Genomic DNA, 13,725 nt, shown 5'->3' with positions numbered 1-13,725 from the left:
TTACAACAGCTATAACCCCCTCAAATCAAAAAGAGGAATCAGCATTATTGCTAAGTTCAAATAAGGTCTTGTTTTATTTCATTTTTATTTTTGAATGCAGCCATTCCTCCAGGTGCTATCATCAGGTAAGATTGTCAGTCCTGATTAGGTAAAGGTATTATTACAAAATGCAATTCTTAAAAATTCAGTGTCTAACTACACTTTTAATAAGCCTTTCCCCCTCCCCTATGTATTCTCCCTTAGACACCCCTTCTCAAATTTAAAATCACAGAAACTAAAATATGATGCCTAAAGAGAGCCTAGCGACTGCCCAGTCCTCTAATTTGATGAGTGGGAGTACTGAAGCCCAGAGGAGGTCAAGTAATTTGTTCCCAGTGTCTTAGATAAGAAGAAAATGACCAGCTGGGAAATCCCACTCACGTCAAGGCAGAGGCACAGGGCCACAGACTGTGGTTGAATTGTGCCACACTCCTACATCCTTCTTTAGGAATCACAGAACATTCCTGTGTTGAGTCGGAGTCACTGACTTCCTTTTCAGGCTGATTGAGTTCTGTCCTTACGGGCTGCGACAAGAAGTTTTGGTATTATGCTACATCAAGACCATTTATCTAGTTCAAGAAATGAGCACAGTCCTTAGAGCCCAGCAACTTTCCCCATGTCCAGTAAATGTAGCTTCTTCATTAGAAGCTGTCAGAATGGAGCCTTCTGGCTCATCTTGATTTTGATTTGTGCAAGAATGAATGGTTGTGCTAAGACAGCTTTCCTAGCTGATAGTGAGCAAAACTTTTTTCTCATAATCTATAAAAAAATTAAATTAGAACTTTTTTCTCATAATCTGTAAAAAAATATTAAATTAAATCTGGCTCATCTTGATTTTGATTTGTGCAAGAATGAATGGTTGTGCTAAGACAGCTTTCCTAGCTGATAGTGAGCAAAACTTTTTTCTCATAATCTATAAAAAAATATTAAATTAGAAGCACAGAGTTTATTTCATGACTTTTATCTTCCTGAAATTTTCTTGTGGGCATAAATGATTTGTTTTTATCCTGCCTGCCCCCCCAATCCCTTTTCCAAGAGACTAAAAGAGTATCTAGTGCAAAGTAGAGACTCAAATATTTTTTAATAAACAGTGATCCCAGCCACCCAGTGCATGTTGCCAAATGCCAACCCCATAAATGATCAAACACATCATCACATTCAGCCAATCAAAATCAAGTGCTACCTATTTTTTTAAGTTTTCATAGCCCTTGGGCATCTGCTTTCTCAGCATTTCCCAAACTTGAGTCATTCTCATCCTGCCTTCATAATTTTGCTCTGTCAATTACCTCTACTATTATTTATTTCATTTATTTTTAAATAGCCCCACTTTTGAAACTTAAATGCATGCCTTTTAAAAGGAAGCTTTCTTACTACTATACATCAAAAGCCATTATTACTTGTTCTAAGTACTCATAACATGTTCACAACTATTAAAATTTAGTAATGTGCATCCACATACTCTCTAAATTCATGGAGCATCTGCACACACTTTAAGAAACAATTCTGCATTACTCACTCAATTTTCTTGACATCCTTCTGAGGCAGGACAAACCTTGGGCCCAAAGAATTGAGGTAGGAGTCCAAGCAAGTTGCCAGCCACATAAAGGCAAACCTTGGCTCGGAAGTCAGGACTACCAGCCCCTAGGTTATGGTTCATGCTCTTTCCTCTGCTCTCCAGAACCTCCTATCTCCAAGTGTAGTAAGCAGCCCAGATGCAGCAGCACCCTCTAGAGACTTGTTAAAAATGCAGAAGCTCAGGCTCCACCCCAGGCCTATGCAGACTGAATCTGCATTTTAACAAGGTCCAGGTAATTCACGTGCACATTAAGTTTGAAAAGGCCTGGCCTAGATCAGCGGTTCTCTAACTTAGCAGCACATTAGAACCATCTGTAGAGACTTTAAAAATACCAGTGCCTGGGCTTCACCTCCCAGAGAATCTGATTTAAGTGTCTGAGGTTTGCCCTGAGTCTAGGTATTTTTAAAAACTCCTCAGCTTATACAAAGCTGGCAGGGCCGGGCACAGTGGCTCATGCCTATAATCCCAGCACTTCGTGGGCCAAAGTGGGCAGATTGCTTGAGTCCAGGAGTTTGAGACTAGCCTGGGCTAAAACCCCATCCCTACAAAAAAAAAATACAAAAAGTAGTTGGGCATGGTGGTGGCACATACCTGTAGTCCCGGCTACTCAGGAGGCTGAGTCCTCGCTTGAACCCAGGAGGTCACGGTCTGGTCAACAGAGCAAGACCCTGTATCAAAACAAACAAACAAACAAACAAAAAATGCTAGCAGCTTACCAGCTAGGGAGGCCTGTACAGCCAAGTTTTCCAAATGGGGCTACTTTAGTTGTTCCAGAACTTTAGCTGCATCAAAACCACCTGGATGGCTTGTTCAGCTACAGAGGGTCTGGCCATGCCCCTAGAGTTTCCAGCTGAGGGTCTGGAATGAGGCCCGATGATTTGCATTTCTAACAATCTCCAGGCGATGCTGATGCTGTGGGTCCAGGGACCACATTTTGAGAATCTATGTTAAATGAACCGGACAAGATCAAAGCTCAAACTTATTCCAAGAACTTTTCAAGGCCCACCTGCAAGTTGTAGTGGAAGTAAGCATCTAAGGGTGCAAAAAAGTTTTACTGTAGACTAAGGCCTTTTACCTGAGCTCTCAAATGTTCACATTTCTCTTATCAACCTAAATAACAAACAGAGAGAGGCTCTCCACAAGAAAAAGATATTCGTTTGGAAACAGAGCCTTGCAATAGAAATAGGCAAGCCAGAGTAAACTATATGCATATTCACGGAGGTAAAGGAAGACAAAAGAAAAAATGAGGAAGATTATATGATCATTTGGAAATGATTATCCTTGGCTACAAAGATCAATAACAAAGGTGATGCCAGGCCCAGGTTGCACAGGCAGTTGTTGGGCAAATATCCTTCAGAAGCATTGTTGTGTGCAAAGTTGCAATGGGCTTTGTGCAAGATTGTGTTTTTTGCAGTCTTCTGTGATAAGTTTTTGTTATCAGGCATACAAGCCCAAGAATCCTTTTTTGCATGGCCTTCCCTGGCTCTATTTGTCAGGGTTTTGGTTAGGGGAGGGGTATTTTTAACAGTCTCAATGTAAAAAATGCCATAAGGTAGGTACCCCAGTTGCTTGTTTCGTCTTCATAAAATAACTTTTCCACCCGAACAAAGTCTACACATAAATTATAAAAATACCCTGACATGCAGTCCCTGGAAAAGTCTGGAGTCATTCTCGGGGTTCCCACCCAGGTGGGCAAGCATAGCCACCACAGATAAACACAAAGTAGGGGTGCCCGCTGGGGTTTGGCGGCAGGCAGTGGCCCTGGTTCTGATATTTGGCTGAAAACACAGCTCCTCTTTGTCACCCTCAGGAAGCCATCCCAAACCGCTCGAGGAGTCCTTGAAGCCAATGTTACCACTAGGACAGCAAGTGTGCCTGAAAACTATTTGCCTTTGCAGCAGATTCATTAAGCCAGAACAAAGAGAAGACCGATGACTAAAAGATTTCTCTCCTTTTAAAAATCATGCTCTTTAACTCATAGCACATTTTCATTGTCCATCTGGGCAAAGCCGCTGTCTCATTTTGCTTTTTCCCTCGTCTGTGATGCTTACACTCATCCTCCCTATCCCATCAGCAACCTCTCTAGTATGTTTGATATGTGCCCTTAAACTTTCTATCTTGGCCGGGGGCGCGGTGGCTGTAATCTCAGCACTTTGGGAGATGGAGGTGGGTCTATCACTTGAGCCCAGGAGTTTGAGATCAGCCTGGGCAACATAGTAAGATTTCATCTTTACTAAAAATAAAAAACAAAAAAATTTAGCCAGGTATGGTGGCCTGTGCCTGTAATCCTAGCTACTCGGGAGGCTGAGGCGGGAGGATCACTTGGGCCTGGGAGGTCAAGACTGCAGTAAGCTGAGATGGTGCCACTACACTCCAGGCTGGGCAACAGAGTGAGACCCTGTCACAAGAAAAAAAAAAAAGAAAAAACAACTATCTCTGTAGAAATAGGCAAGGTTGTTTGATATGCAAATATGGCTTTAAATTACATAATAACATTATATCAGTAAGCCCATTTTTTTCTTATAGTTGCACTCAACATCATGATTTTAAGACCTAGGCATGTTGCTTTATATTTTACCTCATGAGAAGTCACCTTTACACATCTGTTTCTCACACTGAAATCAACATGCTTTTGAGTCAGTATTTAGGACTGAGTGAGGCTGTTGGCTGGAGTTAATCTGACACCAGATGCATTTATCCCTCTTTAGGACTGTAACGAATTCCTTTCCGCTCTGTTCGCCCATGCTCACTAGTTGGCATCACAGGTGTCATCTTTGAAAAAGAAAAACGTCTCATCCCTTGGTTTCCTGACAACCACCCCCACCCCCTGCCTTGGCTCTTTTTCATGGAATTTGCACCAAACAGCACAGAGACAAACGTCTCTCTAACGTCTATGATTTATCCTTGCTTACACAAGATCACTCCAGCCTATAAAAAAGTATTTTTAAAAAATATGAAAAGTTACCCCAGTCTTGGATTACAGAGTTTCAGATAAAAATGAAAACATAGTAAAATTGCTTATCAGAGAGTTTCCTGTTCTTATTTGCCCTTACTCCTTTCACAGATGTGAGTCATAAATCCACAACCAAATCCTCCCTCCTTCGAGGTCAACGCCTACTAACACCCATGAGGAGGGAATTTGGCTCATATAATAACACTTAATTAAAATGTATAATGTCCACATGTACATGAGAGATAAAAAGAATGCTTCTTCGGGTATGTTTCCAGCCCAATCTTTCAAAATACGTGAAGTATTTCTTAATCTACTATACCCTATAAATGATAAATATAAGATAATAAGATTTAAAATACTTTCAATAACACTTTCCTAGGCCTCCAGATGAGCACTACATAAGTTTATAATAAAATATTTAAAATAGCTACCATGTATTATGTGTTTATAATGTGCCAGGCACTGGAGTAACGTGTTTTCACATTTTAATCCTCATAAGCCAAAGACATAGATTTTTTATCTTCGTTTTAAAGTTGAAAGACCTAAGGCTCAGAGATACATTTTTTAAAAAATCTTTAATCCCTTTATACAAGATTAGCTCATTCTCACAAGCCAAAAATAAAAACCAAAACTCCCATATCTCCCCATATAAAAAAATACTCTTTAACTTCTTTCTCCCTCCAGAACCCCTCCTCCCTCTCCTTTCTATCTTCAGCCAACATCTGGAAGGTTCTGTCTACATTCACTCCTCCATGTTAACGCCTCTCTCTTCCCCTCCTTTCCTTGCAACCTGGTTGCCTCTCACAGCAGTGAAACAGAAAGCTGTTTCCTCAGCCCATAACCAACTGTAACTTTGAATCACTGTGCACCCTTGGCCGCGGCCGCCTCCTCCTTCAATTTAACTCCCTGCCTTGATCTGCCATCTCTGGCATGCTCTACTTACATTCACTCCTCCTCTTCATGTGTTTCTGGGCTGCTTTGCCAACTCTTCTTCCTCTGCTGCCCTCATACATCCAGGCAGAGGAGCACAGCTTCTGCCTTGGCCTCCTGCCTTAGTTCTAACTGGTGTCCCCCTGAGCATCTCAAGGCCCCAGACTGGAGCCTGTGTTCTGGGGTTAATTCCCTTCCCCATCTATGGAGGCTTAGCTCCTGCCCACCAGTGGGGTTATCACAAGTGCCCGCCTTTTCCTCACACTCTGCCTCTTACAGGGTTTCCGTAGGCTGGCCATTTGTGAGTTGTGTGACCCTGGACCTCAGTGTCCTCCCATAGAAAACAAGGAGCATGAACTAGATTTATCTCTAGTGTCCTTTCTAGGTGTTTCTTTCTTTCTTTATTTTTAAACAAGATCTCACTCTGTCACCCAGGCTGGAGTGCAATGGCACTAACATGGCTCACTGCAGCCTCAACCTCCTGGGCTCAAATGATTCTCCTGCCTCAGCCTCCCAAGTAGCTGGGACCACCACTCCCAGCTAATTTTTTTATTCTTTGTAGAGATGGGGTTGCAATGTTTCCCAGGCTAGTCTCGAACTCCTGGGCTCCTAAGAATTTTAACATTTGAGCTTTCTTCCAACAAAGAGGTGGAGGAAAATATAACTTTATATAAACATGTATAAATCCTGCTTCCCACTTTAATTAAGCCATAAATTCCTGCAGCAGCTAGGGATGTGAAGAGGCAAGTGAGAAGAGGAAATGTGTATAAGAATCCCAGCAGCTTGGAAGTAAACAGGGAGGACTGAAGTGACACTGTTGCTCCGAAGGTGGCTGTTCATTAGCCTCCTTCTGTCCTTAGACCCAGCTGGAGCATTGCATGCACTGGCTCCCAGGTTGCAGGGGATGTCAGCAGCTCCAGCTCATCCAATTGAAGGAGGCCATGTGGCTTTCCCTGGACTTTCTGCTTGAACAGTGAATCCCTGTAGGGCCTGGATCCATTGCCCTCTTCTCCTCCCACCCCACCCAAGCACTCTTCTTCATGAGTTTGCTTTCTCCTATCTTTTTTTCCTCCACTTTTCCTTCAGAAATTGTTGATTAAGCACCTGCCATGGGCCAGACATTTTTCTAGAGGAACACCTCAATGAGCAGACAGGTTCTTGTTCTCATAGATCTTCCATTTTAGAGAGAAAGCTGAACGATAAACAAATAATACAGCAGGTGGTGAGGGGTGCTATAAAGAAGGATGAGCAGGGTAAGTGGGTGAGAAAATGTGCTACTTTGTCCTCTAGAGGCCAGGGAAAGCCTCTCTGTTTAGGTGATATTTGACAGAGATTTGAAGACACTGAAGGAGTGAGCCATTTGGATCTCTAGGGAAAGAGCATTCTTCCCCAGACAGAGAACAGCAAGTGCAAAGGCCATGATGAAGAAGGGAGCTTGGCCAGAGTGAGGGACACAAACGGCAGCCTACGGTGCTTGCACGTCTTAAGAGATGAGGTTCCTGGTGCCCTTTGACTGCCTCAGAGATCCCGTGCTCACAACACACAGCCCCAATCATCCTAAAATACATCTATGCTATAGAAACTTGTCCCAAAATATCCTTGCATAATGATTTACCTTCTGGTATCCCACCCATGAAAGCAGAAATTTCCTGCTTTCTCCTAATAATTACTAATAATTCTCCTAATAATTACTAATCTGTCTCCTCCCCCAAAATGTAAGGCCAAGAAGAGCAGGGACTTGGCCTATTCATTCACTGCTCTATGTTCGGCTCCTATTTCAGTGCTAAAAACCAAGTGGGCCCTCAATAAATATTTTTGTGAATTTATTTATTTATTTATTTATTTTATTTTTTGAGATGGAATCTCTCTCTTCCGCCCAGGCTGAAGTGCAGTGGTGTGATCTTGGCTCACTGCAACCTCCGTCTCCTGGGTTCAAGGGATTTCTGGCTAATTTTTGTATTTTTAGTAGAAACAGGGTTTCACCATGTTGGCCAGGCTGGTCTCGAACTCCTGACCTCAAATGATCTATCCACCTTGGCCTCCCAAAATGCGGGGATTACAGGCGTGAGCCACCGCACTTGGCCAGCCCTCAATAAATATTTATTTTCTAGGTGAAATGGGGAATCTAACTATGCTACATGGTAATGAGGCAGCTGACTTTCTTGGAAGCAGAAGACCTAATTCTAGATGTGGTGACATAAAAGCAATAAAGGAAGGACCTCTATAAATCACTCGTGGAGCTGAGCCTCAGCTCTCAAAGTGTTAGATTAGAACTAGGGATGGCAAAATCCTGTTACAGGCACAACAACTCACCCCCTCCCTTCCATGCCCACTAGACTCTCTAATGAAGCGTGGCTGTCTCTCTCTGGAAAAAACTACGGAATTCTTCCCACCCAGTGCTCCTAGCAGCCACAACCAAAGGGTCAGAGGTGACCCTTACAATGAACCCAATTTGCCATCCCTCAATTAGATGTTTAAGATTCCTTTCCACTTTAATATCCTGTGGTGCAAATCTAAGCAAGCCTGCTTGTTTGGCCACATGGAGGTACATGTTCCTGCAAAATCAACCCCAAGAAATCCTATTGCTCACAGGTAAGCAGGTAACCCCTGCTTCCATAGCAGAGGCAGTCACTAGTAGTACTTGCTTCAATTGGGACAAATATTTTTCACCCGGAAACTAATTCAAGACTACCTTTTTCAGACTCCTTCGAAGGCTGCTAGAATTGGTCCCTTGAGTAAGCTGAGTGTTGTGGTGCCCCTCAGTTCCCATGCCATAGAAGCTCGAACCTCATTCATTAATACACTAGCCCTAAGGCTTGAAACCAGTCTGGCCTGGCTTGGAGCCTTTAGATCACTCTCTAGCTTCTGGCCAATAAGAATGAGCTTCTAGGCCAGGCATGGCAGCTCACGCCTGTAATCCCAGCACTTTGGGAGGCCGAGGCAAGTGGATCACTTGCATCCAGGAGTTCAAGACCAGTCTAGGCAACATAGTGAAACCCCATCTCTACAAAAAAATACAAAAAATTAATCGGGCGTGGTGGCACGGGCCTGTAGTCTCAACTATTCAGGAGGCTGAAGTGGGAGGATCGCTTGTGTGGGGAGGTCAAGGCTGCAGTAAGCTGTGATGACACCACTGTACTCCAGCCTGCATGACAGACTAAGGCTGGAGTGCAGTCTCCAAAAACAAAACAAAACAAAACAAAACAAAAAACCTGCAGCCTGCACCACTCCTACTGGTAGGCTTGCTCTAATAGCAGCACTTCAAGCAGGTGATAACACTATGAGGTTTATTTTTAATTGCTAGGTGTGGTGGTTGTATTTCCTCAGAGTAAAAATGCACTTCCTTCCTCCCTTTGAAGTGAGATGTGGACCTGTGATTTGATCTGGCCAAGAAAGTGTGACCGAAAATGACCTGGACACTTCCAATGGGAGCTTTAAAAGCCAGTGCACAATTTATCACTGATCCTTTTTCTGCTTCAGTCATCGTAGAAGCCCAGGTCAGGATGGGACTCCCACCAGCCTGGATTGCTGATTAAGGATGCTCCATGTTAGAGCAAAAATATAAGTTGTTTTAAACCACAGACATTTGGAGGTGGTTTCTTATTGCAACATAACTAGTCTCTATTGACTGATACTCCATGGTGTAAGATTACTCATGGGATTTTTCTAGCTCAGAGTTTCTCAATTTTGGTAGGATAGACGTTTGGGGTTAGTTATGGCTTTCTTGCAGGGACCATCCTGTGCATTGCAGAATGTTAAGTGGCCTCCCTAGCCTTTACCCACTAGACGCCAGCAGCACCCCATCCCAAGTTGTGACCATCAAAAATCCCTCAACAGTATGATACCACTTATTTGAGGTACCTAGAGTAGTCAAAATCATGGAGACAGAAAGTCAAATGATGGTTGTCAGGGGCTGGGAGAAGAGGGAAATGGCGAGTTAGTGTTTAATGGGTACAGAGTTACAGTTTTGCAAAATAAAAAGAGTTCTGTGGATGGATGGTGGTGATGGTTGCACATCAGTGTGAAGGTGCTTAGTGCCACTGAACTATACACATGAAAATGGTTCAAATGGCTAATTTTATGTTATGTGCTTTGCCACAATTTTTGAAAATGGAAAAAAAAAATGTCTCCAGACATTGCCAATGTCCCCTGGAAAGCAAAATCGCCCCTGGTTGAGAACTAGTGTTCTAGCGGTAGTGCAACACATTCAATTGTAAAATATGTGTAAAAACGTGGGCTTAGGGCTCAGCCCTGCTTTTTGCCATTGAGGGTTAGAATCTCATCTCTCCTAAAATATTTTTTATCCACTCAGATTTTAGGCCAGGATCAACAGGACAATTGAACGGTTTGATCTAGAAAAAGCCCCTGTCTATGGACCCCAAACTGGTGTGATATGAATACACTCTGTAAAAACTCTTACACTGTTTTAAGCTTTACATCTGATAAACAGAGCACAATAGAGACTCCACTTGGGGTAATTTTTCCTGAAACCTACTTGTTTTTCATGCTGTTTCTGCAGCTAAGGTGCCTGGTCTTAAAATGTGTTGAAGCAAAAGAATGGGAAGAGCCAAGGGACACATCAGGGAGTTTCCAAATGACAGAACTGCAAACCTGCAGGGCAGTCCTCTGCTGAGGAAGAGGTAGCTTACACTCTGAATGCATCTTGAGGAGTATTCTCCATACCTGAGGAATAAATTAAGGCTAACAAGGGGGCCTAAATGGTGATTGGCTCTGCTCTTGACCAATTGAATTCCATGCTCGGAGTGAGGCAGCAGAGGGCTTCTTACACCCACCTCCACCACCATCACCCTGCCTAAGTCGTCTCAGAGAATCCTCTTTCTATCTCAGTATTGGGCCTACATTCTTATGCTTCAGCCCTTTTCCATAATGACCCCTCCATATTGCCACACTCTAGAACCACTACAGAGGGTGGTGTTACTGCTGTATGGACACTTCATCTCAAAGTGAGGGGCCAGCTCACATGATTTGCAGGGTTCCTTTCTCTGGCCTTCTAAAACATTCTCCAGGTTGAGGCTGAAACTGCTCCCCCAAAGCCCCATAATAGGCATGAACAGATTATCCTCCTCTTCTTGGTTCTCATGGCTAGAATCCTTAACTAATCCTCTCCCCACAAAGTAGGGTTGATTTCACAAGCTGTTATTTCAGCTGCTTGTTCTACCATCTGCTCTTGATTTGCTTGGTGAACACCTCCAGAGTGCTTGGAGCCGCACTGTCACGCTTCGCCCCAATCAGCTTCTGGCCCCCCACACTCAAACACATCTGCATCGGCACACCCCTCCCACGCCCCAGTTCTGCCCACAGTGGATCCATCCATCTGCGCTCCAGGCCCCAGCCCCTTGGGAGGTTGCGCTATCAATTACTTGCACTTAGTTCAGAATCTTTAGCCACTCCATGTCCATGGTTATTTCGTTTATTCAATGTAGTGACATGTTTAAACCTCTCCCGTCCTGGAAAAAAAAAAAGTCCTACATTTAACCCCATCTCCCTCTTTAGCTTAAAGTCATCTGTAATCTTCCTTGCCATTTATTTACTCCATGTCCCAGGTTGAACAGTATCCACACACCCCCAAAAATTCATGTTCTCCCTAGGAATCTTAGAAAGTGACTTTATTTGGAAATAGGGTTGTTGCAGATGTAATTAGTTAGGAGTGGACCCTTAATCCACTATGACTGGTGTCGGTGTCCTTAGAAGAAGAATAGAGGGAATGCAGAGGCACACGCAGAGAGGAGGCCATGTGATGATGGGGGCGGAAACTGGGGTGATGCATCTACAAGCCAAGGAATGTCAGAGCTTGCAGGAAACCCCAGAAGCGAATGGAAAGGCATGGAGCAGATTCTTCCTAGCATCTTCAGAGAGAGCATGGTGCTGCCAACACCTCGTTTTGAACTTCTAGCTTCCAAAACTGTGAGAGAAAAAATTTCTGTTGTTTTAACAAGACACCCAGTTTCTGGTATTTTGTGACAGCAGACCTAGAAACTGAATATACCCTTTAAACCACCACCGTTTTCCTTTTGGTTCCAAGATTCTTTCGTGTATGACCTGCGAGAGCCAAATCCAGTCTTTATTTGGCCTCTCTGGAGCACTTGCCACTCATTTATTCCTTATTGATGCTTCTCCCCCACATCCTTCTCGGCCTCCTTCATTGCTTCCTAATCTCACAGCCAGCTACCGCATACTGGAGTCCCTGGGTTCATCACCACCTTTTCCCACTCTGTTCATGCTCCACTGCAATCTCATCCAAATACCAGCTCTCCTCCCACCCCCATGCTGATGATTCCCCAAGCCCTCTGGCCTAAGCCTCTCTCCTGAGATCTACTTTGAGTTCCCCACTGCCTCCTGGACATTTCCACCTAGAACTTGTACAAGCACTTCAAAAACTACATGGCTAAAATGGAAGTCATGGTCTAGAAGCCTCCTTCCCAAATAAACCTGCTTTTCCTCCTGTAACCTGCATGTCAATGAGAGGCTTCACGTTCACACAGGGGCATAAGCCAGACACCTGGCATCTTCTTGGACTTCTCCTCTGCACCCTTGGCCGTGGTCACTGAAGCCAAAGGACTCTGCCCATAAGGGTTTGGGGAATGTATCCTCTGCATCCCTGCTGCAGCTGCTTCAGCTCAGCCTCTTACCACCTCTTGTGGCTAGCGGAGACCTCCACTACACTAGAATTTCATGCTGCTCTGGGAGCACTTTCTTATACCACCTTGTTTTAAGCCATTCCCCTGCTTCGAATGCTTCAGGGTTTCCTGGTCACCTGCAGGATGATGTCCTTAGCATTTCTCCACTTAGAATAACAATGCCTTGTAGCATCTGGCTTTCAGGAGTTTAGAGTGGAGGGGCTCTGCATTCAACTCCAGGACCTACCACATACTTGGTGCGTGGCCCTGGGCAACATACTTACTCTCTCTGTGCCTCAGATTCCTCACCTGAAAATGGGGATAATAATAGTACCTACCTCATAGGGTTGTTGTAAAGATTAAATGAGCGAATATGTTCAGAGTACCCGGAACTGTGTCCAGCCTGTCGTAAGTGGGCACTAAACATTAACTGCTGTTGCTGTTAAGTATTACCTTTCCCCACTCATTTCTGTACAGCTTCCCATGTGCGTTGTTTTCCAGCCGATCAGAACACTCTTCCATCTTAGAAGAAAAAAAAAAAGCCCCACCTGTGTTCCCCTGGCTCTTGGCCTTGACACACACTGTCTGGAATACCTTTCCCACCACCTCTCCTCCCATGCTCCCTATGAACATACTTCGACTCATCTTTTGTAACCTAAGTGCCCTCCCCTGCAGTCAAGCATGCTCTTCACTGAGCCTTCGTAAGGCCCTTGTGCTCACCTCTATTGCAGCACAGATCACACTGCATTATAAAGGACCATCTCCTGTCTCTCTGTCCATCTTTCAGAGTTTGCTGTATTGATCTTAGTGATGTCAGCACGTGGCACTCAGCTAGACAAAGAAAGCAGGCTCAATAAAGGCTGGTAGAATTAAGTAAAGAATTGTATAAAGGCATTAAATAGAGATGGGGTACAAATATGTCCCAGGCTGCCTGGGATAGTCCTGGTTTAGGCCATGGTCCTGATATAATTACTAACAACACCCTCTTTCACTGTCAAAAATATCTCCTTCGGACAATACATTATAAGGTCACCCTAGGTATTAGAGCTGTGATTCTCACCCTATCAGGCCCAATTTTCTCTTTGCTTAACAGCTATTTTAGAATACCCTATGCACTATCTTTAAATGGGATTGATAGGCAATAGAAACTGCCAATAACAGAATTTCAAAAAAACCAATGTAATACCCTAAATAGAATGCTAAATGGAAAATGAAGGAGATTTTTTAAAAAGTGGCTTAAACTAAAATTATGTGTGCAGTATTTTGGTGTGTAAATGGTTAGGTCTTACACTTCTGGCCAAGATGGAGTAACAGAGACCAAAATTACTTTCTGACCTAAAACAACAAAAATACTGGACAAAATATATGAAACTATGGCCCTCAAGCAACAAAGGGAATCAATCACTGGAATCAAGCATCAAAAGGCAGTGATCATCAACAAATGAGAAACAAATGAGGCTAGCCCCACAATTGACCTCCCAAACACCTTAGAAAACTTTCCAGGACACAGCACAGGAAGAAAGAATGCAGATGGAGCTCAGAGATCTTCCTGAGTTGAGAGGACAGAACTGTGAGTCTGGGAAGGCCAA

At 43.7% G+C, this 13,725-nt stretch overlaps 1 long non-coding RNA gene across 2 annotated transcripts in view; it reads right to left on the bottom strand.

Annotated features, from left to right (window-relative positions):
- Positions 1-11,041: 11,041 nt before the first annotated feature.
- LOC129532857 (uncharacterized) overlaps positions 11,042-13,725 on the bottom strand; it is a 28,512-nt gene continuing 25,828 nt past the window's right edge. For both annotated transcript variants that reach the window (XR_008678786.2, XR_008678788.2), the window contains exons 6-8: positions 12,857-12,967; positions 12,590-12,658; positions 11,042-11,421 (exon numbers count right to left, since the gene is read on the bottom strand). This is a non-coding gene — a long non-coding RNA (uncharacterized lncRNA). The remainder of the gene's footprint in view (positions 11,422-12,589; positions 12,659-12,856; positions 12,968-13,725) is intronic.

Source organism: Gorilla gorilla, chromosome 3 (genome assembly GCF_029281585.2).
Source record: "Gorilla gorilla gorilla isolate KB3781 chromosome 3, NHGRI_mGorGor1-v2.1_pri, whole genome shotgun sequence".
NCBI lineage: Eukaryota > Metazoa > Chordata > Mammalia > Primates > Hominidae > Gorilla > Gorilla gorilla.
The sequence above is the reverse complement of the archived record's forward strand: the minus strand, read 5'-3'. Positions and strand labels throughout refer to the sequence as shown.